The 26,925-nt window shown below is 31.2% G+C and overlaps 1 protein-coding gene across 5 annotated transcripts in view; it reads right to left on the reverse strand.

Annotated features, from left to right (window-relative positions):
• The window catches only part of LOC125068257 (POU domain, class 6, transcription factor 2), a 143,208-nt gene extending 137,249 nt beyond the window's left edge, over positions 1 to 5,959 (reverse strand). For all 5 annotated transcript variants that reach the window (XM_047677344.1, XM_047677345.1, XM_047677347.1 and 2 more), the window contains exons 1-2: positions 5,652 to 5,959; positions 146 to 239 (exon numbers count right to left, since the gene is read on the reverse strand). The gene's annotated coding sequence lies outside the window, so the exon portion shown is untranslated. The remainder of the gene's footprint in view (positions 1 to 145; positions 240 to 5,651) is intronic.
• Positions 5,960 to 26,925: the final 20,966 nt, after the last annotated feature.

Raw genomic sequence — 26,925 nt, forward strand, 5'->3', positions numbered from 1 at the left:
ATTTCCAACAGATATCTTAATAAACCTATAAAAGTTTCGATTTAATCAATCAAGTAAGAAACTTTTTAAAATCTTAAATAATTACCATAATTATTGTATTATTTATACTAAAGAATGTATTATAATTAATAAAATTGCGACTTACCGGAGCCACTGGCAAAAAGGAAGTCCCTTTGTAGGGATGACGTTTTCAGGTAGGGGTAAAACAGCTTGCCGCCGTGCTGGGACTAGCGCCACGACTGCCACAGATGAAAAAAATATATATTATAACAGATTAAAAATACACACATTGACGGATTACATTGTCACTTTATTTTTTTTTTACTTTCTTTAATGTAACATGTAGTATATAATAAATCAATAAGTTTTTAATGATTAATCATTAAAAATTTAAAAAAAAAAAAACAAAAAAGAACTGGTAATTCAATATTTTTTTTTTATCTATTATATTATTTACTGACGTAAGCTTTTATGAATTAATGATCTACGTTACTTTCATTATTCTCCTATTTATCACGCGCTCTTCAAATACTTACCTCAAACAAAAAATAATAAATACTATCTCAGATTTTTAAATAAATGTTACGAAAATTTGCATCTAATTCGAGATTTTCTCAGCATTAATTTTATCCTATATTGTATTTACAATATATTTCAAATTAAAATCTAATTAAGTTAAGGTATCGTATTTAAATATGATAATTAATTTAATGATCAAGTGACATAAAATTTTTAAACGTGTTATTTCAATACACTTAATATTATAATCGATTAATTCATACACAGTTACAGCAGTCGGACAGAAATCGATTCTTAAAATTTTCACAAGCGAAAATATCATCTTTACTCTAATAGTAATTAAAAATTAAATCAAAAATCAACAACACGATAAAAAACGGTCTCGTCTGTAGGTTACTTGTATTTTATTGTCATTTGGCAAGTCAAAAATAACTATTTTATAACATGTAGTTCTGACCGATTCCCGCCACGGTTGTTCTCGACGACGGGACGTCGGCGGGACGGATGAGTGGAACTGTGATGGGTGATCGCAAACACAGGAACATTCTATATTTTCACGGGAATGTATATAGTGCCAAATGTCAACCCTTATATAGACTTAGAACTAGAATTTCTTGACTCAATAACTGTTTTCGTGACTAGACCATGATTTAAATTCCATGACCTTGGAATCGGAAGGCGTATAAGCCTTTTCATCAATGAGGCAATACCTTCTAAACATAACAAGTCAACGATATTGGTATCCTTTTCACCTCTATTCTTGAAAAAGAGAAAGCAATGTATCATGTCCTTTCAAATTACTTTAGAGACTGTGCTACAAAAGTTCAGCACAATGAATACCAGTGAGATCAAAGATTTACATACTCTGTGGTTGCAATTTGCAATATTAAACTATTTCAATATATTAAATAGGATAAGATGAAAATTGGCGCTTTTCACGTTTATTTTTTAAATTTAAAGCGATTGATACGCTATACACTTAAATTGTATCTGAAACGCACTACATCTTCTGATGTAAATTTTATGGTTATATTGGTTTAGCAGTTTATTCAGGTGGGCTGTATAAAAAGAAATCGTCGCCTCATTTATTTTAGAATAGATTAAAAATAAAATCTCTTTAAAAAAAGAATCGATCAAAATAATATTTTTATAAAGATTTTTATAATTAATATCTGTGTCATATTAATCGAAATCAACTAAACTCCTATTAACGTGTCCAATGTCATTTTCATTTTATATTTCGATAAATTATTATAAATTAATAATTTCGCAATTAAGTTTTAAGATCGGTTAATTATACTCATCCAAAATGTTTTATAGATACAAATTAATTTTAATATGCGAATCTAATTTGGTAATATCATGAGATTAACTTAATTTAAAATAAACGATTATGTGGAGGTCAAACAAGGATATAAGCTTTTAATTATTGTATTAAGAATTTAATTTGAAAAATGTCTTTTTTTTTGTTTCGTATTTATTTTACTGGTCATAAAATAAAAATATTCAAGGACTTCTGAGCTATTGTTAATTACTTTTTTAATCTAGGTTTACCTTTATAATAAATTCATTAATCGATTCTCTTAAAAAATCAACAAATTATGTAAAAACCAAATGCACTTATCGCTAGATTTTTAAATGGAAATATAATACCTATTTATAATTTTAGTAATAGCCTCCATGTTATTTGAAATAAGCTTCATTACTTTTTTTTTCAAAGTACAAAAGCATTTTTTTACGTTTCGTTAAATTTCAAACTTTTTATAATTATAGTAAGGATATTAATTCTAAAATTAATTTAAAAAAAAATCGTGAATATAGTCATAAGTAATACTTTTTATTTAAATTCAATTTATTTTATTAAATTCTGAATTCAAACTTCATACAATGATTTGTTTCATAAGCGTAGATCATGTTCGAAATTCAAACAGGCAATCGCGTATCTTCCCGCGGTTCGTTTAGGAAGTCGCGCGGGGGAGGCGAGCGCGGGGCTGCGCGTTTTTCCCTCGCCACGTGTTATCCACGTGCGTGTAACTTTTCACTTAAGTAAGTTGAAGTTTTTCACGCTCGTACTTATGATGTACGTGATTTGTTTGTGTGGTGTTCGATTTAAATTTTATTTTCATTTGTTTTTATAAATTAATTTCAAATATAATACTTATTGTAATTTATGGATTATAAAATGTATTAGTAAATCTTTTCTATAATTTCAATGATGATATTTCAGTAACCTTCAGAACTACTGAAGGTTTTTAAAAATCGAATTTGATTCTAGAAAGGTTTAAATATAATTGACTTTAATTTAAAATAAATTGAAAACAGTATCAACTTCTTATTAATATATGAAGTGTAGTTGGCGCGTTTTAAAGCATAATGCCATTATACCGAGGCCTGAGGGTGGGATTTATAATCGTTTCAAGATTTAAAAAATAAACAATTAGTTCCATATTTCGTATCGATCATTAATATTGATTGATATGAACCGTATCTGATACGTATAATTTATTACTATAATCGCTATAGGATATTACCCATAGACAAATTTTCTTGTTATTACCGTAATAACAATAAAATCCCGCTTTCTCAACAATACATCACTGTACGTTTGCAATCAACATATCAACTATACCGTGTCTAGAAAATTCTTAATTGAACTAATGAGAAGTAATTACAATTTTTATTGCGGCCATAATGATTACGATGCCTTAAAATAATAAAAGCAATTAGACATTGATGGGCGTAGCGGAGTCGCTCTATCTCTCCCACTCTCGTCGGTTGCTGAAAAATGTGAGGAAATGAGAGGAAAGACTGGACTGATTAGATGTAATTGTTCGAACGGTTATAAAACTTGATGTCGAGACGGTGTTCAGTTTGTCGTAAAATGGTAAGATGTTACTGCTCCTTTACGTACTTACGTTAAAAAATAGGGAGATGCTGGGGGCATGCTATAATTATACAATATTTATCCTATAGTACATATATAGACACAGAATTTTACATAGTTTAAAGTATATATTGTGTGGTAAAGACATATGTTTCTAGTGATGCTCTTTCATTCCGAAACAAATTGAATTAAATCAATTGAGACAATTATTTTCAATTTGAATTTAGTTCTTAAAAAGTTATAAATAAAAAAAAATATATACTTATACTTTTGTTTCATAAAACCGATCGATTTATTATATATGTGCTCTTATTTAATTTCAAGAAAAATAAACACAAAGGTATTCTCCACACACACACATACAAATGTAATGTAAAAGGGTCCAGTAAAAAGCAAAGCGATAGATTACTACACGCGTTTGCATAATATACTTTGGATGTTCTAAAAGATTAATTTCGCATTAATCTAAGATTATATGAAATGTTATATTTTGGTACAATCACCGCGTCAAGAGGATGGCGTGGTACAATTAAATGATTCAGAGCAATGAAGATGAGATACTGACTCATGAGTGTGATATTAATTAAGCGCAATGAACGAAGAATTTAGAGGAATAGTGATGTGATCAGATAGAAATAGAAACGGATAGTTTTAAAGAATTGAAAATTTGAATTTCAATCTTTGTTCGTCAGTTGGTTTGAATTTCAAATATTTTTTATTCATATCTTGAGTCGTACTGTGTTGTTATTTCTTAATTGAAACGTTTATTAATAGTTCTAGTTTCAAAGTTTTATATTATTTTAAACATAGGTAACTAGGTATATATAAAAAAATATTCTATTTTATAAGAAAATCCTTTTTTCGTTTTATTGAGTTTTTGAAAGATACAATTCGTTTTTCAAATGTTTTAATTTATTTTTTTAAATATTGGTATGTACCTATTTATTATTTATAAATATCCTATTTTATAAATTAGTCCTATAGGACGAATTGATATTTTTTATAAATCACGTGTAATTAATATCACGATATATATTGCTACAAAAAATAGTGTTCGAATTATTGAATAATTGTTTTCTTTAAAGACTAATTTATTCAAGCATTCGAATACGTTTTTCTACATCACTTGACTATAGACACGAGTTCAATTTTTTTGCTCGCAATTAGATTGCAGTCTAGTTACATTAAACAAATAAATTGTTGAATAAGAATTTTGAAACATTTTTTTTTATATATTATGTCGAGTTATTGTATATATAATATTATATCATATAATATATTGAAAATAATATTTAAATTAATATTATCTACCTATTACATAAACTATTTTAGCCTTGCACATTATTTTTATTAATCTATTTTTTTCCTTTTTTATCGTGAATTTTAATAACTATTCTCGTATTTTTAAAACTGAACATTTTTACAAAAACGATAATGATAAATGCTTTTTTTCTTATTTTATTATATATGTTTAAATAAACCAAATTACTTGTTTATTAGTGAATAAAAATCAAAAAGCATTAATTTAATAATTAAAAGTAGATTTCAATATGTATGTAAATATTTATTATTCTAATATTTTTAACAAAATAAAAAATGAACTTGCCGCCAATAGTCCAACAATACCTACATCACTAACTTCAGTACATAGCTCTTATATACATCATATTAAAATTTCCACTACAGCGTGGGTTTCACGTGAAAACAAAAACGTATAAAAAATACCTACAGAAAAACTGAACACATGACGGACTGAACCAATCAGCTGTTGCCGCTTCGCCCCGCCCAGATACAAGTTTTCCTCTTAATCGCGAAAAACATCACCTCTCCTTTTTTAAACGAACGAAATTTACTTGATAATATTTCATCGTAACTGTGCAAAGAAACTTTTTACACGGGACCTTATTTAAATCTTCGACTCGACTTTTTTTTTCTAATAATTAATAATATACATTATTATATTATTGCAAATTATTTTCTATCTTTGACATGTTTCTATTATCATTTCATTTGGTTTTCTTCTAAATTTTCTTAAGATATATTCTAGAAGTTTAAATTTTTGGAGGGTATATTAATATTTACAACGAATGTAAAATGTGACAATATAATTATTTCTGAAATCAAGGAAAACTTATATATGTATAAGTATTACGTTATATATAAATATGTATATAATTCTTTTGTATGAAATTTTAATTACTTAAAACTATGTATAAATTAATGAATGAAAAAAAAAAATAGTACTTACAATATTCAATTGTTAAGACGTTGAGGTGCTTGGATTTGTTTTCGTAACAGTGAACAGTTGTTAATTAGCCGGCGTTCGCTGATTCATCACTTTATAGCGTTTCAACGGCCACTCCAAGCCGATAATAAATACACTGCAAATATATCTCCTTGTTCAGAAAATAATAAACCACACTTGTACAATCTGTCCAATTTTCGAACTCACTAAAAAGTTTGATATTATCTGTCAAAAGTCGCGCGAAATGTTTTTTTTTCTGTGGCTGTCAAACGAAACGGGCGAACGCGTATACGGCCGTCCACGTCAGTACGCTGACGTTCACTAGTCGCGACTCGGCGTAAGTCGAGGAGAAGAAGGCAGCGGTCTCGGCCAACCCGCCTTTCGTTCGTCTCTTTCTCGCGCGGCTATGCCCGCCCGCACCATTTTTACAGTTTAACCGACTCAATTCAATTCAACTCAACTCAATTGTCGTGGCGCGAATGCCTTCGCACTGGACGCTAGAGTGAGATGTATAGCGTTCGCATTCTTTCAGACGTTGCAGTTTTTATATTAATATTAAAGTTTAATAGTTGCGTACGACGCATAATATCTTGTCTACGTTCGAATTAGGTCTCGATAGCAAATATTGATGTACGATGCGTTTCAAACAAGAATTTATATTCGGAAGAGCGGAATAGAGCCTTAATCTTGGTTTAAGACGCAACAGCGGGCATGAGTCGTGCTGTTTCGTTCGCGCCACTATCGTCCGGCCGGCGTTCTGGCGGCGCGGGAGCGAGAAATCCGAGCGGCGATAGGCGTTACCGATTCTGTCGGCTCGCGCTTCTGGGTGTGTAAAGTTTTAGGCCGAAACATGTAAAAATGCATCTTGAAAAAAAGTTATGTATTAAAAAAAGAAGCTTAGTGCGCGGTGGGGGGACATTAACGCTAGCGGGGGGGTGGCGAGGACGGTTTTTTCGCATGCTATATTTTCGGGGGTGCTCGCGTAACTGGACAATGCATTATCGGAGCGAGCCGCCGATTCGAGCGCATCACCTTAGTGGGCCATTTCCACTCCAAACTACTCGATTTGAATACACTATTCTGCCATGCACATAGCCTTTATGCGAATAATATTTAGCTAAGGTTTTATAAAAAAAATAACAAGTCCGATAAAATCTATAGATAAATTATACAACCGGAAAAAAATAGGATATCGTACAATAATCATAACATTTAAATTACAAAAGAAACTTAAAATGTACCTAAAACTTTTAGGGTTGCTAAATTTAAGAAACTATCTTCAGAAACGTAAGCATTACGTAACTTCTAACTGTAACGTAAATTCACAGTTCGTTCAAAAGTTCACGACGTCAAACAGAGAGACAAAAAAAATTGACAAGTGCCAACTCGGTAATTACTAGTAACGCTTGCCTAATATAGAAAAATTGAACAAATTAACATAACATGTATGTATGTATTAAAATTTCATTTGCAAAGTTTTACGACAATGTATTGACTTATAAAAAAATAACTTTCGTAAATACCTAGTTATAAAATACGAACAACCAATTGCATAAAAATATTTTATAAAAAGAATACTGAATTTTGTAACTATGATAGCCGTAATAAAATAAGCATCGAAATGAAACGTCATGATGAAGTCTTAAATAATAAACGTATAATAACTATGAGTAAGTTATATTTGTATAAGTCGCGACAGTAATAATATATTACAATGATAAAAACAATATTATTTGTACTAAGAACAAATTAGTTTGATAGAGTTATTAATCGAAATAAATAATAAACAAAAAAGAAAATATAATTGTTTTTTTCTAAGTACCTACTTATTAGATAATTGTTCAAAATAATATGTTATTATTTTTTTTCTTTTAATTCTTACAGAAAGTAAGAGAAAGAAAGAAAAGTAAGAAAAAAAAAAAACACGATCGGATACTTTTATTCTTAAAAATTGTTCACAAAATAGAAATGCATACTGAAAAAAAAAATCTTCGACTACGGCGAACGAGAATGTAAATGGTACATGCTTGTCACAACTAGACTTAAGATTCTTGATTTAGAAATAAAAGATTCACTCGAGGGCACAAGAGTATCTCTCTAGCTACGAATGCATTATCCCTCTCTTATTATATTCGCAATCAAGTTTTGCATTTGTTTTCAAATCTATTTTAATCTTTTGAATTTCCCTTCAAACGTAAATTTCCGCCAAAGACTGAATATTTAAAGACGATTACCATTGTACAGAAGTATCAAAGAAAAATAATTACACGCATATAAAAACACAAACACTCGGAAAACATAATATTCGTAATAGCGTGAAAAAATTGAAATAAATAAAATTACAAAATAAACAAATTAAAAAATATATTAAAAAAAAAATTGACATAACAAAAGAAATTACTTGAGTTGAATAACCTCTTACCATCACTATTGCATCAGTTGTATGGTACCAAATTCAAGTATCTCAAATACTTTTAAAATGGAAAATAATAAGAAATATGTAAAATCGAGTTCCGACAACTTAAATACTGACTCTGCCACGAGATATATAGAAGTGATTATTATATATAAGGTCTTTAATTACAGATGTAACGAAGATTTTTTTAAGACAGCACGTACATACATCAATAACCCGTTTACGAAGCCGATATATTTTAAATATGTTGAACGTAAGTAAAAAATACGTAATAGAAGTTTTGGTTAATAATACACCAATAGCCAAAAAATGTGAACACAGATTTGCATCGTCTTCTTACTAATAACAGCTTGTTAATGTCTCTCTTCTGGGCTAAGGTCCCTTCTCCTTTCGAGTAGGTCATGGAACTTATTCGCGCTTCTCATCTGATCTGCTCATTATCTAGTCAATATTACTCAAGTTTTTCATAAATACCAAAGAATTCACGTGGTTTGTCTGCGTTTATAAAACACTGGAGTAATACCAGTAATGTCTTCTCCAACATTTCACTCCGCTGCTCAACGGCGGAGACATATATTATGACAAAATTTAATCGGATACATAAAGGTTATTCGTGAACTACGATTGTTAACTTTTACTAGGTCATAAGGTATTTGAAAGGAAGTGGCTCCCCTCGTACAGGTAACGCTCATTTAAGGTTCTCGGCTAACATCAAAATTACAATCACTGATCGTTTCAATAAAGTTTTTCATATTTTATTTAAAGTACATCAACATTCCCTATATTTTCGTTGTTATGTCACCCATGATATCAAAATATCTCCCGCATGACTCTAGCTGACACTGCATTGCAGGAAAGAATAGACAAAAATACGAAGAATTACTCTAAATTATTTAATTTACACGACTGAATTTGTTTGTATTTATAGCTTGAATAATTAAGACCAATTTAGAAACGGATTCCGATGACAATAATATACAAGTGAAAAGTTGTGATGACTTGTTAATGTGGTTTTATTATAAAATAAAAAATCACAATTTAGCTGTGCTTAAAACGGCTTATAATTACAATGACAAAAGCGGACTAGTGGCCTTAGAAAGTTTACGTTTGTAAAAAAAAGGAAAAAAAATGTATGGATATTATTTACGTAATCAATTTTAAAACACGTGATCAACAATTGACGTATTGATTTGAATAATTCCAACAAAAGCAAAGTTCTAAATTGCTTTAATAATTGTCGAATGCACTTGGTCCAGCATCTAAATTTTATTGCGTTCATGTCCCAACTTAAGATCCCATCCTTACCATTTAGTTGGCTGTCTTAGAAACTATCGTCAAACTAAATTAAATTTTACGCGTATATATAAAAACCTTGAAATATCAAAAGAACTAAGTGCTTGAACAATTATATATTTATCACACCATATCACATATAATCACATCATGCTTCCTTGAGCGCACTATTCATTAAAATATTTACATCTTTTTACTAGATCGTGTTAGATTTACCTTAAACCATGAAGGACAGGATTTTTTTGCAATGCCTAACTGTAGAAAGTAATAAACCTTTATACATATGTCGAAAAAGGTTTTAGTATATAATAAAATTAATATTAATCATATAGGTACGTGACTATGAACGTGAAAAGCATTAGTTCCATGTTCTTATAAGTCATAAATAAAGCCAATATATTTTTAATGTACGTAAGTGCAATCATAAGCACTTGTGTCATACGACTCGTGGGTTAGTACAAATCCAACGCCGTATAAATATGTCCAGTCAGCATGATTCAATTTAAGTGTTTAAATCATTTTGTATTATACGTTTCTCGAAACATGTCGACGACATTTTCGTTAAGGTGCTATATTTAAACGATGAAGGCCTCCTGACCGAATTTCAGTCAATTGCAAGGACGAACTAACTACGCTTAAAATATTACAGCGCACTAGTGTTTCCGGAATAAACTTGAGAGAATTATTTATTTTTACTTACTTTTTTAATCCGACGGCTAACCAACACAATTTCCGAGGGATCAAGCGTAAGTGCGAACGTTTTACTTGTTTTCCGAGGTACTGAAGTGTGATACTGTCAAACTTTTACTTACTGCAAACTAAGATAATAAAAACTCAGTGATGCCTGCTCTGGTTTGAACCCCCAATCTTTAAAGTTAATACTCAAGTCTTCTTGCCACTGGGCTTGCTCAGCTCTTTAAAATCTAGGTAATCTATCATATCATAAACAATCTATTTTCGATATAGTGATCAAATCAAGCATTACAGAAATAGAAGATAATCTCATACAAACTAGACAGATCCTTGGAAACAAGTCTTGTACCTAAATAACTAAATGACGTCAAAACTTTAAATCCGGCCAAGTTGGAGAGGCCGAAAGTTGCCTTTCGCTAAATAATTGATCACGTGCCACTATTACGTTCAATGGTATCGATTATGTATCGAATAACATTCTTTCAATTTTAAATATCGATTCTGTCTAAATGATTAATTAGCCAGTTCCAAGGATCGGGATTGCGTATTCGATTATTATGATGATTAATTGTTTTGAAATAATTTATTTAATTAATTGAGACAGTGTTAATCGTTTTTGTATAAGGTAATCGAATATAAAATATATAAGAAATATTTCCCAATACGTCTATTGTCTATTAGTTTTGTCTTTCTCATAGATCAGATTTGTGGATTTATTATATAGAAATCAAAATATAATGTTATAAATTAATTTATCTTCTGTATAAATAAATATTTATATGTTAGCTCTTAATGCTTTCCTAAACTATCCAACCGATTGATAAAATTTTAATCAGTTGTTCTACGTACGCCCCTATAGGTGCCCAAAAAAAAATCTTGATTTCCTTTGTAACCTTATCCTCTAATAAACATTTTATGTAAAATTATATTCTATTCGTACGAAATCAAGATGGTTAGCCAGTTGAATATAAAATATGCTATTAAACTTTATCGTCTGATTTTTAATTGTATAATGGCATCATCTGTCTCCAAAATGTTACTCTTGTAACAATGACTGAAAGATAACATTACAGTCTTATACACTAAAATAAATTAACTGATAGCAATTAATTCAAATAGGAATTCCTATGTAAAACAATACGTAATAGGTCGCGTCGTATTGGGCCGCTCTCTATCTGTTTCATATAGACTAGTTCGCTATTAAAAGAAACAAATCAACAGAATGTAAAACTAGATTTTTTTTCACGTGCAATGGCTTTTACTAGAATAACCTGTACCGTGAGTTATTTTTTAATATCATTTATAAGTCTAAGTATGTATAAGTCTAGGTTTAGGAACTGGCAAATAGGCCTCGACTACAAGATGGTCAGGGGTCACCATCAGCCATAGACATTGACACTGTAGAAAAAATGGACGACCTCCATCGGTAGTGTGAACACCGGTTTTTATGGGTACGCCACTCCGAGGTCCCGGGTTCGATGTAAAAAAAAGTTCATTAGTTTTCTATGTTGTCTTGGGTGTGGGTGTTTGTGGTACCGTCGTTACTTCTGATTTCCCATAACACAAGTGCTCTAGCTACTTACATTGGGATCAGAGTAATGTATGTGATGTTTTATGAATATGTGTAATTTATTATTATAATATTAACCATTCTTTGTATTGATAAAGCGCCACCAAACTCGAACTCAGAAGTTTTGTCCCTTGTATCAGTTATTAAATCAAACAGGCTCACTCACACTTCAAACTGAAACACGACAGTACTAAGCAGGTAGTGCTGTTTAGACGTACAATATATGATGAGTGGATTTTGGTGAATTATATCTCAAGATAGAATAATTACAATAATTATTAACAGAGGAAACACCTTTCCGTCAGGGTTGACTTCTGATAGATCTGCGTATTCGTGGTTTATCCATTAAATTGTCTGTAAAAACTTTTACTTCTGTTTATGTATCTTGCTTGGAGATATTTCTTTGAATTTGAGCTGCTGGATTGCAGTTTTCAGTGCAAGAGTTCAGGTTTAGCTGGAATGTTTAAGACCCTACTAAGGATCAAAGCATATATTAATATACAGCGTTAACCTTAGAACACAATCGATATCCAGAGGTATTCCTCACGTTCACTATTACGCTGTTATGGCATCATGGATATTTGTACGTAACAGACGAGCATGAGGGTTGGCGACCAAGGTGCCCAGCTTTTTAGCTCTTGCATCGGAGATATATTGTCTGTCAACAGTATATAAAATATAATTTCTCTGATATATCAATAATAGTTGAAACATACTATAACAATTATTAATAAATGTAATTAATTAAATTATATAATTATTTTTTAAATATTCTTATATATAGATTAACACCAAAAGTCAGACAGTGTTACGTCCAATATTAACTGCTCAATTAAAGATTAAACAATCCGTTAACACACATCATATGACGCACCGTCCTATATACATATAATTTTTTTATTCAAATATAAACAATAAGCAATTATTTACTTTTAGAATTGGTGCTAAAGAACGCAAATCATTTGTTAAATTTTTAAACGTGTAGTGGTTGTTTAATCATTTGTTATATTTTGAGTATTAAACATGGCCAAAAGTATAAACGTGATATTTAAATGAAACACGAAATTACTTTTCAAATCTTATTCCATTATTTTATATAGAAAAAATTGAGACAGAGATGGCTCTGAGGGCTTGTAACCTAAATATAATTAAAGAAGTAATAGTGCAAAAAGCTTCATTAAAAGTATAACACCTCGCCTTATTGCTTCCACTAGTGGATCACAGACGCACAGAAGATCGGAGTTATGATTCAACGGGGAAATGCTGCTATCATTCTTGCCAGCATTCCAAGCGATCATGATTTGTACAGTTACTATAATTGGTTTACAACAGTTGAAGATCCGCATAAAATACATCAAAACCTTATTCACCAACTGCCACTGGATGACCATGGAGGAATAAACTCCAGCCTTCTTCTCAAGAAATAAGGAGACCTTGACCTAGCTATGCGAAAATAACAGGATGTTACTCTATACAACATTATTTTTAAGGAAATACAAAATTGATAATCAACCTTCATAGCTGGGTGCTCATTCTGGCGCCTTACATAACAAAAATAAACATGACTGATGATATCATCTCTCCAAAAATAAATTTCCGCTCATATTAGGAATTATTATTGTACATACGTTTATTAGTCGCGTAATTAATAACATATTTCTATGATTCTATATTAAGCAGCATCAAAACGGAAAAAAATATACCGAAATGTACAAACCAATAAGTTGCAAGGGTCTACTGGATATACAATTCAGCAAACACATTCGACATCATGACGCGCACTTTGGATTTCGTGAGAAACTATCCACTGAAAGTGCTGTCTTGATACTGAAACACGAGTCGACTATTATGTTCGTAGAAAACACCTCTCTGTATTCGCTCCCTTGACTTACCAACACCGAAGAGGTATATTGTATTCCCAGCAGGACATTTACGAGCTATTCCTGTTTACTTTTAAAAAATAGAATACCTTAAGTCTTAAGTGTCCATCATTCTCATATTTCATCGAGCGAACTTAACTCTTAATTAGCAATAAACTGCTATAAATACTATAATTCTAGATTCAGTCGTTCGTTGACAAAATAAACAAGAAGTTTGAAACTGAGGCGTGAATAATAAATGAGATCGTGAAATAAGACTAACAATATTAATGTAATTATTCTTCTTTCGTTTCTCTATTCTTGAAATAGATTTTACAGAGCTTTATATATGGCTGCCTACTATTTTTCAGCTGCTTATTTTTGGTGGTTTGTATACGATTTAAGTAACGAATACATCCTAACATATATCCTTTAACGAATTTCTATAGCCATGAGTGGATGGAATAAAAAAAAAAATGTCTCATGAAGTTATTTTTAGACTTAAATAAATAATTTATTTTATTTTTAATAGCATAGATAGGCGGACTAGTAAATGGGCCTCCTGATAAGTGACAACCACTATCCATAGACATTGACGCTGTAAGAAATGCCTTGGGAACCTTGGGAGCCGAGATGGCCCAGTGGTTAGAACGCGTGCATCTTAACCAATGATTTTGGGTTCAAACCCAGGCAGGCACCACTGAATTTTCATGTGCTTAATTTGTGTTTATAATTCATCTCGTGATCGGCGGTGAAGGAAAACATAGTGAGGAAACCTGCATGTGTCTAATTTCAACGAAATTCTGCCACATGTGTATTCCACCAACCCGCATTGGAGCAGCGTGATTGAATATGCTCCAAACCTTCTCCTCAAGGGAGAGGAGGCCTTTAGCCAAGCAACGGGAAATTTACAGGCTGCTAATGCTAATGCAACCTTGCGAACTGACATGTTATAACCCTAATTGCCTGTAGTTATATGACACAGATCCTTCAAACCCAACCAAACCCAATCCACTACCAGTGCTTAGTACTGCTGCTTGGCTTTAGAATACATTACGATGAGAAGGTGGTACTTATCAAGACTGGTTTGAATGAAGCCCTTCGACCAAGTAAGTAAGCGTATTGTCGAGTTGATAATGAATAATAAAGAGAATAAAATGTAACACTTAGTGTTTTTAAGTTATTATATATATTTGATTTAATAACAAATTAACTGATTCACCCAATATCAGACGTCAGTTTTGACAGAAAAACCTTATATTGCCCTGATGGATTTAAGCACATCGTCTTCAAGATCTACATATTTACAAGCCTACGAGATAATTAGTCAAATCAAATAGACGTCATGACACCAGAATTTTAATTTAGAATATACGCGTGCGTATTAACAATATAGTTGGCGTTATATAAGGACTTACAACAGTATATAATACTTAATTACACGAAAACTATATTTTTAATAATACTAGCTGAAAAAAGGCTTTGGCAATGATTAAACTTTTCCTTTTATAATATATCGTACAGTTTAATTACAAAAATATGTTATAATTATTGAATCATTTACCTACTTTAAAAAAATACAACAATTTGATGAACTAATGAAGTTGAGATCGAAATAAAACCCTCGATTCATTTACTTTTGCAACTCCAAAACACAAAAGCAATGGCAATCAGATAAAAGTTGATTAATCTACGAACGGAGTTCCGCTTCTTATTATAATAAACTAATTAATGATGGAGCCGAACAATTCATTATAGAAGCAAAACTGCCTTCCGAACAATAATGATAATGAGTGTAATTAATTATAGGAAGTTCGTTCAAGACGTACCGAGGAGGACGGAGAATGGTAGGTGAGGAGGAACGTTTAATGATGGACAGGGTATTATTTTATGGACCAAGTTCACCAAGTATGTAAACTAGCTGTAGCAAACATTCATAAAAATGTATGTATAATTTGGTCCAATAGGCCAATGTGTGAAGGGTAATTAACCAAATGTAACTACAAGTACAATGGACATAACATCATCATCATCGCATTGGCGATGTAAGAATTGGTTTAAGTTTCTGAAAATCGTCAATGTGGATTCCTGTTATGACCAACTTACATTCATTTGTCCATTCGTTTACCTATACTGTAATATATATATACAGTATCGGACTATCGAAATTGTCGGATTATAGAGTGCTGCCTAAGAGTAAGACCCCCAATAGTACGGATTTTTACTTCATGAACTAGATGGTTCTATGGGAACGGGAACAAGACTAAATGTGGTACGTTACATGCTTTGACACATTGACCTCGTCTCGTATCACGAAAACAATACTTACTGAAAGAATGAGCTGAATGAGCCGCAGCGCACAATTTCGAACTAATGGAGCAAATATGTGTTTCAGATTATAAATTATACATCTGTACCGTTTCAAGTTGAAATACTGTGGGTCATAGGGTAAAAAAAATAGCACCCCGATTTATTATCTCAAGTGGTTGGATTGCACTGTTGAGTTATTCTGTAAGAAGAAAATCAAAAAACACCACAGAAAACGAGGGAGAAATGACAGAACATGAACTATAAAAATAATAAAAAATATTGAGTAGGTACATGTATCAAATTGGCGTATCACCGTAATTCGGTTGTCAACATTTCAGAGTGATATATGCATTGAACCCTTATCATGTAATTTCGAATTGGTTTCAATGAGGAAATGCTTACAACTATTTTTAATTTTAATTTTAGATATATGCTTATTTTAAGTTCTCAATGTGATTTTTTTAAATATAAAATATAAATTGTTTCTTTTTCTTTGGCGTACTTAGTTTCGATTGGTCAAATGAAATACATTCTAGAAGTTTCACTGTATACCGTAAATCGACTCGTGAGATATATTTAGTCAGATTGTTCAAGATTTATTTTATTAATATAAAATCTATTTATAACCGTAGGAGCGTTTGTTAGATCGAGCAAGTTTGGAAAGACTTGATCGATTGCGGCCATATTCATACAGTATATTTGTTTTGTCGGTATGAAGATTCATATCTAGTGCCTATCGTAAACTAGTAGATCCGGATAATCCGGATAAAATCCCTGGTTGCACTGTAATCAAATTCTTAACAAATGATATTATCCTAAAGACCAAAATAACTTAAATATATGATGCAATGTTGTTTACGCCTTTAAAGACGTATCACTTTGTATGTTAGTGATAAGTTGATGGTGTAACTTTTCCAATAAATAAATAAAAATAAAATAAATAAATGATACATTATATAACGGCTGTATCGTTGGTACGGTTGCTAGTCGTCAGAATATATTATACTAGGGCTTTTTCTTCTATAAACTCTCAGTACCAGCCTGGAGTCTAGAAGTCTGATTGACACTCTCTTGCCTCAAGAACCTCGTCAAGGTCCTGCGTCTAAACTCTTACCGGCCGTGTCGGATTTCCAGTCCTGTTGGATTATAGAGTGAGGACAGAAAATGTGCACTCATCGTGTTTTGAGCGCACCCTTATGCACTCTTATAATATGTAATGTGCAGATTGCTAGTGTCCATTGAATGATCGTTTTTATCGAAATCTATGAAGACATCATCGTCTTATTACATATAAATAACATAAGAAAATTATTAATTCTAAACTTGGCAGTACGTACTGCCTTGATTTTATAAGGTAAGGATGTTAGGTACATTTTTCCATAAAAAGTAACTAATGTCCTATTCGAGACTTTAATCTATCTCTGTGCCAAGTTTTATTCAGATCCGTTCAGCCGTTCTGGTGTGATTGAGTACAAATCTCTATCCATCTAAATTTTTGAATTTTGATATAAATAATATGTTTACGTTTCAGTTTTTAAAGAAAATTAAATAACCATCTCTAATATAATAAGTAAATAACTATCGCAATATCTAATTATTATTATTTTTTCTATATACATTTAATTTTAAAATATCTTTAGATCCGACGTTAATAAATAAAAACGTATCAATTACTTTTTTTTAACAACAGCAGCTTAATTATTTTTTTATATTATTGATAGTTAATCTACAAAAAAGCGCAATTTAAAAATAAAAACGCGTTTTTTCGGTATCATTTTTAACGTTCAACCGTTTTTAGCGCTGTCCTCGCTTAACGATTACTCGCAGTTGCCGCATCCATAGCTTATGCTGTGAATGTTACAAAGGGTGCTAGGAGGTCAGCCTGTTGTCGTGCTACTGATGGCTTTAATCATTATTACTTATAATTAAAATTTTGCACTCACACTTCTTCTCATTCATCTTAAACACAACTTTCATTGTTTAGCACTACTCGCTAGATTTTCAATTTCACTTTTACGTGAACATACCGATATCAAAGGTCTTATGTACAAACTGTGTACTTTATAGAAAAGCATACAAACTAATCATTACTTATATATTTTTAGTTTATTTCTCGACTAAATTAATGATTGTCTTGAATGATCTTCAAAGTGTTGAATGTTATTTTTGTTATGTTTAATTACGATAAAACAATAACAAATGACTAAATAAATAAATATTGGACAACATCACATACATTACTCTGATCCCAATGTAAGAAGCTAAAGCACTTGTGTTATGGAAAATCTGATATAACGACGGTACAACAAACACCAAGACCTAGGACAACACAGAAAACTAATGAACTTATTCTAAATCGACTTGGCCGGAAAACGAACCTGGGACCTCGGAGTGGCGTACCCATGAAAACCGGTGTACATACTACTCGACCACGGAGGTCATAATTTTAACGTATGGCTTTTAACATATATAAGAGTAAATATAAAAAAAAAATATGTAAATTTCATATACATTAATATCAGCTAACATCGCGTGTGAACGAATTCCGTCTATTTGTTTACCGAATGATCTGTTTCATTACACTATAAAACATAATCATTAGCTATTACAGGTATATACTATAAAATATGAGAGGACATTCGATATTTATACATCGTGTTATTTAAATTGACTGAATTTTGACCACATCAGCCAATAACGCCAAGTGTGTGTAAAGACAAGTGCACTATTTCCTTTAAATCTAAGCAAAATATACAGACGGTTGATAAACACCAAGTCATTAATTAAGGTGAATATGAATATTTTATTAGTAGAGTGGGGTAATGCTGCAGATATTGAATCTGTTTTTATTTTACAAATCCGGTCTATTTATAATCTTGGAGCTGGAGACTCTCTTTGGGATGTTTTTTAACAAAGTAGGAATACTCACTGTTGCGTCACAATATATTTACAACAATATTATGTATATTCACAGTAGCATTGATCACTTTGATATAATCAGGGATAATCATTGTATGTGCACGAGAAGTAAGGATAAGTTTATAACGCCAAGTTTCCGATTCCGTAAAGTCAATAAATCCTTCTTGGGGCAAGGTATCCGTTTCTATAAAAAAAATCCGCAGACATTTTTAATTTTGCCATTTCATAAATTCAAATCAATTGTAAAAAATACACATGATAAAAAAACGTGGAATTAATACTTGTTGACTTCCAGGCAGGATATATTACATACATATATTGACATATTAACATGACTGTATTTTTAAATGTTGAAAAAGAGTAACTATTGTGTTTCTTGCCGGTTCGTCTCGGTAGAATCTACATTCCGAATCGGTGCTAGCTTCACTTATTATAGTTTGTTAAATGACGATTCAAAAGTGCTCGTAAAAGCCTACTTGAATAAAGTATATCTTGATTGATTAATTGAGTAGAAAAATAAAATAAATGTTTTTAATATACTTTATGAAGTATTGTGTTGATTTAACTGTTTTATATTTAGAAATAGATATTTGATTATTTTAGAAGTCTAAAATTATACGATAGTTAGCATAATAACAACATCGATTTTTTCATAAATATACAAAAGTTTTTAGACTTTACAACAGTCATGTCTGTTTTACTTATTTATTTATTAAGGACCTTCAGCAGTCACTACACTTACACAGATAATAACAAAAATATATTTAGACTTAATATTAAGTCTGCGACTCTGAGACGGCCGTAGTATTTTTTTCGTTTTAAGGCAATATAAAATATACGTGTATTTATATATTTTTTAAAACTTTGTTTCTTGTTTAATTACTTTTGTTTCTTGTAAATTAAAACAATCCCTGTAACTTTTCGTAAACATAATATAAGACTCAAATACGATATGACAAAGTATTTTTTTTAGCAAATAAAATTAATATATATATATAGAGTAACCAGATAAACTACCAAAAGTGTAAGGTAAGATTATTTGACATTATTTTTTATGGTAGTAATATTATTCAAGAATATACCACGATATAAATCCTTATCCGTAATCGTGCGAATTCGTTTAGCTTGTAAATAAAACGGATGCAACTCCTTTATGTATCAACTAAAGATAATAGATCATATTTTATGTCATCCGAAGGTTAGGTACCGCTAGTTCTATTAACGTGTAAATTTCGTTTCCTTGTAAAATACTTGGACTATGAATACGTTCAAGGAATGTTGTACATCTTGATTTATAGATGAATATTCTTAAAATTCAGGAGTGTTTTTGCTTTGATTATTATAATTGGGAATAATACCGAAAATTAAAACAAATAATACATTTGAGTCAACAGAAACGTTACTTGATTTAATATATAAATATCACCGGTTCAGAAAGTAGAACCTCTGTAGTTACTCTTATCCTACAAATTCAATAAAAGGTTCAACATACAACATACACCTTTGAGGAGAAGGTTTGGAGCATAATCCACCACGCTGCTCCAATGCGGGTTGGTGGATTCACATGTAGTAGAATTTCGTTGAAATTAGGCACGTGCGGGTTTCCTTACTATGTTTTTCTTCACCGAGCATAAATAAATACAAACACAAATTAATGACATGAAAATTCAGTGGTGCTTGAATATATAATAGGTTGCATATCACCAAATCCAATTTAATTATTAATTTTATAATGACACAGAGATTAGTTAATACTGATTGAGATAAATATAAGAAACTATAATGTAACTCGAATGTAAAATAATATAAAATCATAGCTGATGAATGAGTTCATCAGATTTTCTTTGTGGGTACAGTAAGTTGATCATAACTGGCCGTTAAAAGCATCAGTTACCAAGTTCCAAGTACCAGGACCGCATAAAGAGGCGTATGAGCGCTCATTAGGTCCGCGGTATCGTCCATAAATACATTATCGCGGGGGTACGAGGGGTGGACGGAGGGGGAGAGGGGCAACACGAGGCGGCGGGTTATCGAATTAAAACTTCACTAGCAATAGTAGAGTTGAACACCGTATTAATACACCATGTATAATTCGTGCGCTTGGACAAACTTGGCTCGCTCCGCTTAAGGCTCTATTACTGGGTACCGTTTCATTTCTTCTGTGATATGGGTGATATGATATTTGAATATGTGTGTGTATGTGCAACTTTTACAACAATGTTACTACAATTACGCATAAAAGAATCGAGTACAATTTACTTTTATAAAGAGTGTTCCGTAAAATTTCGAAAAAAAAAATGCAACTTCCTTATTTGTATCTAATATTACTTGATATATGAAATTTATCCTAGACAAACAATAATATGTTTATCAGAATTTAAAAAAGTTAATACATTAAATTTTACACGTGAACAGAAAAAAGTTCTTACAATTGTATAAAATAATATAATTCTAATATAATCTTTTTATAGATTAATGTGGGAGTGAATTATGCGTTTTTACAATAACCTTGACTTTTGCAGATTATTTGAATACGTGATACGTAAAAATATATTTGTACATTGTGTACATATTTGCTTAGTCGGAGAACTTTAATTAACTGTTCCAGGTTTTTCTATTCATACTATAAACTATATTATGTTGCAGATTATAATACGTTATAACATAACTATGTGAATAAAAAAATCAAAATGCCTACACCAAAATTACGTAAGGCACAGTGCACATCTATTTTGTAACTTGGTAGGGCTTTATGCGAGCCAGCCTGAGTAGGTACCATCTACACATTACATATTATACTTAAAACGCAGAATTTAGTATTGTTGGAAAGGGTTCCATTTCAAACCGGTACACAACAATAGCCAACATTAGAGCCAACCTACACAAGCGTCATAACAGTAACCAAGCCAATCTTGACTGCGTATTGGTGTTGTAAAGAATAGTTAATATTTCTTACGGGACCAATGCCTATGCCTCTGACTATTAAAAAAAAAACAACTTGCATTTTGCAGTCCTTACTCACAACATTATTCATTATTTTCTTTAGTCGCCTCACACACACTGAGACACCTAGTACGCACGAGCTACTACTCACTCACACTAATGCACACCGATAATAATTTAACTTAGAAGGGCGCGCCTTCCCGAGTTATAGATTCTTATCAGTGTATATAATTATAATTAAATAATAACATCTTTAGTTTACATATTTTTATACTATATACTTATATTTTTACATATATTAAATATTGACCAAGTTTTCGAACATACGTTAAGGTCTTAAAAGTACGGTAATTAAAGTAAGTGTAAAAATGGTAACGGCACTCGTAACGGACTGAGAGTTCGCCATTAACATATTCAAAACATATTATTACCGAAAAAAGATAATCACATAAACGTATTAGACTATAATAAACTATTGTTTACTGAGGTGGAAGATGTTCTTCCGAAATATGCAGGTTTATACGAGTTTGAACCTACAAGATTCAAATAAGATTTACGTGTGCTAACCCTTGCACCGTGTAGGCTTATAACATAATACGTCTTTAAATAAGCATTGGAAATAATATCGTATAAATTCTACAAAATTTATTCTATATACATATTATTCTTATTAGGAAATGTTATAATTTTATAAATGAGGTGGTAAGTGAAACATGCCAGTGGGGGGTGGTGCGGGGTGCGCGGGGGTGGCGGGGGCGCGAAGGAGCGATCGAGGTAAGGGTACTGGCTACGTAATTAGATTTTCAAAGTCCGAATACACTGCTCGTACTTGTCTTCATAATAATGTAATGGGACTGCATAGTTTTGATACTTAAAGGTCATCTGGTTTTTTTTTCTACTATCCCGTACTGTTAAGTTGATGTAAGTATATATCGTTTAGAGAGCTTAAACTTTACAACAAATGTTTAGTTTGAAATAAGAAACGCCACGGGCGTCAATTTTTGCGTCGAAATATAAATTGCGTCTTATTTATTAGATATATCTTGAAAATTGAACGTTGCACTCGTACTTATCCTTGAAATCGTGCTTAAGGAACATTATTAAAGTTATTAATAATTTAAGGTGATACATGTCTTTCAATTCAACAGCAATATACATATATATACATAGACTCATATACAAAATTTACTTATTTTAATTTAATTAAGTTAACTTATGAAAACTTTCCATTGAAAATACATGTTTAGAGTGCGTTAATATTCTTTAGTTAAAAAAAAAATATAAGGAGATAATGCCAAGTATCAAAACCGTTCACTCGGCACTCGACATCGAGGTATCGGATATTTAGTTTGCTTTGGGCCGAGGGGAGGGCGGGAGGCTAAGTCCAACTATAAATTAGGAAGGGTACAGTTTCATTAATCACCCATACGGCCGTTATTATTAATTAACCCCCTTCGAACTATCGCCCGCATTAAATATCGACCGTTCGCTGCCAATGTCAACTCTTTCATTTCTCAAAAGAGTATCAATGTTGTTTTGTTTCATTTAATCGACGCTTAATTATGATTATTATGTACTTATATATTTTTTATTTAGTAAATTTATATATTAATAATGTTATTTTTTTCCCCAGTGATTATGGGACGATAGCTGCACGTAAAAGGTCGGTTGTCTTATTTTGAAGAGCTCCAACCGTAGATGTGTAGAAAATTATAGATTCTCGATTTCAATTTACTTTTGTAAGAATTGTTGCAATTTAACAAATAATTAATTTTAGAGAGCGGAAAAGTTACTGGCCGGTTAGAAAGCGGCGCTAGAGCTGTATAAAAAAAAACAAATCAGTCAAAATATTCTTCATTCAAGTAGGCTCATAAAATAACTTATTTATAATGTTACTATGTTGAAATAAATGTAAAGCTAAAATTACAAAATACAACTATTCTTTTAGCAGAATGAACATTGGGAACTAAAGAACTGAGAAAAACCGGTGAGAAACTCGGTAGTTACTTTTTTCTACCACTTTACATAGATAAATTAAAAATTAAATACAATTGTAATTAAAATTAAACAGATTTTTACAACCCTCAATGAGAGAGCAAGCCAGATATTTGAACAATTAGTATTGTATTAAAATTAAAATATGCTTTTTCTCAAGCCATTTTATTTGGTACTAGAAGGTCCGAGCGGATAAACTAGACTTAAACGTCACTGCTTCGAGCCCCTGAATTGTAGTGTTTTGTATTTATATGAGTTAGATCTGTAACTTTATTTGTGATAGATTAAAAGGAATCATGAATCGAAACAATTTTAATATCGACATCGTAAAAAATATTATATTCGCTAAAACTCATCGTTAGCTGTTTTTAAACATGGCCGGCCACATGCGTTCTTATTTTAAATTACAAAACAAAAAATAATTTTGAGAATTGTAGAACAATTCTGTACGGACTAATTCGAAATGGTGAATTCGATGAATTATGAATATACAGTAAATATTGGATAACAAAAAATGTTAGTCACGAATGAGGTTCATAGTAAAATATTACAGAATAGCGCTAATGTTTTTTTAATTTCAAGTTGGTTTCGATTACGAATAAAATGTAAAAAACAGGTGCGTGGACTTATGTACGGCGCGTGAATAGTTCTACTTCTTCGGTGTAATTATAAGTTTTCATTGCATGCAAAATGCGAACAATTAATTCGTAATAAAATTATAATAATTATAAAACATTCACAATTTAAATTTGTAATAAAATTTCAAAATAAGGTGTGTAGTTGCCTATTTCGAAGTACTTGTCACTCAATTGGCGGTAACTTCGTCATTCAGTTGGCATGTCATGTCATATTAGCGCATCTTAAAAATGAACTCTCATATTTTCTTTAAAGAAAGTTGCGTAAGTCTATCATCACCTTGCTGATTGAATTCGGCTACCGCGGCTGTTCTCTAGAGACGTTCTAGAAACTTCTATCGCAGGAGTTGTTTTATTTCCAGAGTTCAAATGTGCGCGCAAAAATATATGTACTTTGTAAATGCTTTCTTTACAATGCACAGGAGTGTGAACTACCAATGTCCGAACTTCAACTGCTACAAAGAATTTCTTGTCAGAAAATTTCAATAAGTTTTAACTGGAGGGACTCGTGATTAGAAGCGAGGCCTAAAGCCTTATGAACTATCCTCTACACCAAGCAGTCCATACATCATATAATACGGACGAATAGCTATTACTCGAACGTAGAAACTAGATACTCATATTTAATTCAATTGGAATTTTTCACTTGTTTTTAAATGAATATCAAAACTTAGTGCCTGCATCATTCTACTACTTAATAAGACGTCACAGTTCATAATGTTATCAACAATTCTGATTCCATTTCAATTATTTATCGAGCGTGTAAATAATTCCAAAGATGGGTCGTTGATTATCTTTATTCTAGATGTTCCTCGTCATATTATTTTTTCGTAAATCCCGCAAATTTTATATCTTATTTAACTCCTAATCTACCTCTAGGTAACATTTTTGCGATCAGTTTGATGGTTTCGTCATAATGAAAGTAAAGTGTGTTCCATACAAACTATGTATTAAGAGACAAAAAAACTGCGCCTGACATTAGTTTGAAATTCGAAATTGTGTAATTTTAGTTAAAACGTACGATTTTGTTCACGGGTTTATAAAGAATATATTTAAACTGTGTGTGTGACTGTAAATATATATTTACACACTATTGTAAATAATGCGTACCTACTACAGAGGGTCGGGTTAATAATATGATAAGGACATTTTTTTTATGTCCGGGATGACGATACAGGCCGACGCGTTAGGAAGTTAGAAGTGTAACCTTCCCGTGCCTTGCACGTCAAGCAGTTGGTCCTCCGACTGATCTCTCTTATATTGAGTAGGATTACCGTCTCATCGAACTATGATATTACGGAAAAAGAGTTTGCATAATATGCAGGGATGTTACATATATGTCATTTCGTATCTAGGTATGGATTTATTTCGTATCCTTACGAAAAGAGAAAATTACAAGGTTTATTTGGTATAAGGTGAAATCACAGAAAAAAAAAACGAAAATAGCAATTAGCTTCTATGCTAAAACTAAATTATAATTAATTGTATAATTTTTTTCGGGTTCTGTTATGGTTTCCGATAGTCTTAGTTCGAGCTTCTTAGCATCCCTGTTAATATGCGTTTACGCACACACTGACGACGGTAATGTCTTCTGTCCGTGTGGTTAGTCTTTGAGATTAGCCGCCGTGACGAAATTCCGTCGAATAAATTTTAGTCTCACAAAAACATATTCATATATATATTTTTTAACATGATATCATAAAAAAGTAATCAAATGTCATCATAAAAAAACATATTACGTCTTGATTGACCCTAATTACTATTATTAAGACAATGCTCTCTTATCTAACAATATTCTTAATGTAGAAAAGTTAATTAGTATAAAAAACAATAGTTGTTTTACGGCCGAGCTATTAGCGGCCATTAAATTAAAATACTACAAGGCTGGGGAAAAATATTAATGTAAATCATTTTAACAAAATACTTATTTTAAGTATGTAACCAAAGAGTCTTGTATAAACACAAGACATTTTTTCGCGTTTCCATTATACGACGAAACAAAATCGAAGAAACTTTAATAAAACTGTTAATTTTTCTTTGTTTGTTCAAACTTTTATTTCTTTGCCACTAGTTATTATGTGAATCGAATGAATTAGAATAACACGTTGAAACTTGTGTTAATATCGGCCAACTTGGATTAGAAAAGCGCGTTGGCGTAAGAATTAAATTACATGTTTACTTATTCAAGGCTCCATGAATATATATATTTTTAATTTTATTTTTTATAAATTATACTAGTAAATTAATGTGTACCTATGTGTACCTATATATAATAATAATTTTGTAAATTAAACAATAAAAAAAAACAACGCATTAACGCATGTGATGTACTAAAATGGAGGTCAAAGATTACGTAACACGTAGCTGGAGATAATGGAGGCTTAGGATACTCTTAAAGAGAAATGGACCCTTTAGTAAAGAATAATACATCTGTAGCCAAATATTTAGTAAAATAAATTTAATATTAAGAACAGTATAGTCGTATGTCAATGGAAACAAATCTAATATGCTTATAACTTCCGTAATTAGATAGGCGTGAAATTAATAATGTTTTATACAAACTAGTTACTCATTTAGCTTTCCTCGCCCCGAAAATATCTGAACAATGAATAACTTCGGCAACGTATCAATGTTTTCATCGGAA

Source organism: Vanessa atalanta, chromosome 13, assembly GCF_905147765.1.
Source record: "Vanessa atalanta chromosome 13, ilVanAtal1.2, whole genome shotgun sequence".
Taxonomy (NCBI): Eukaryota; Metazoa; Arthropoda; class Insecta; order Lepidoptera; family Nymphalidae; genus Vanessa; species Vanessa atalanta.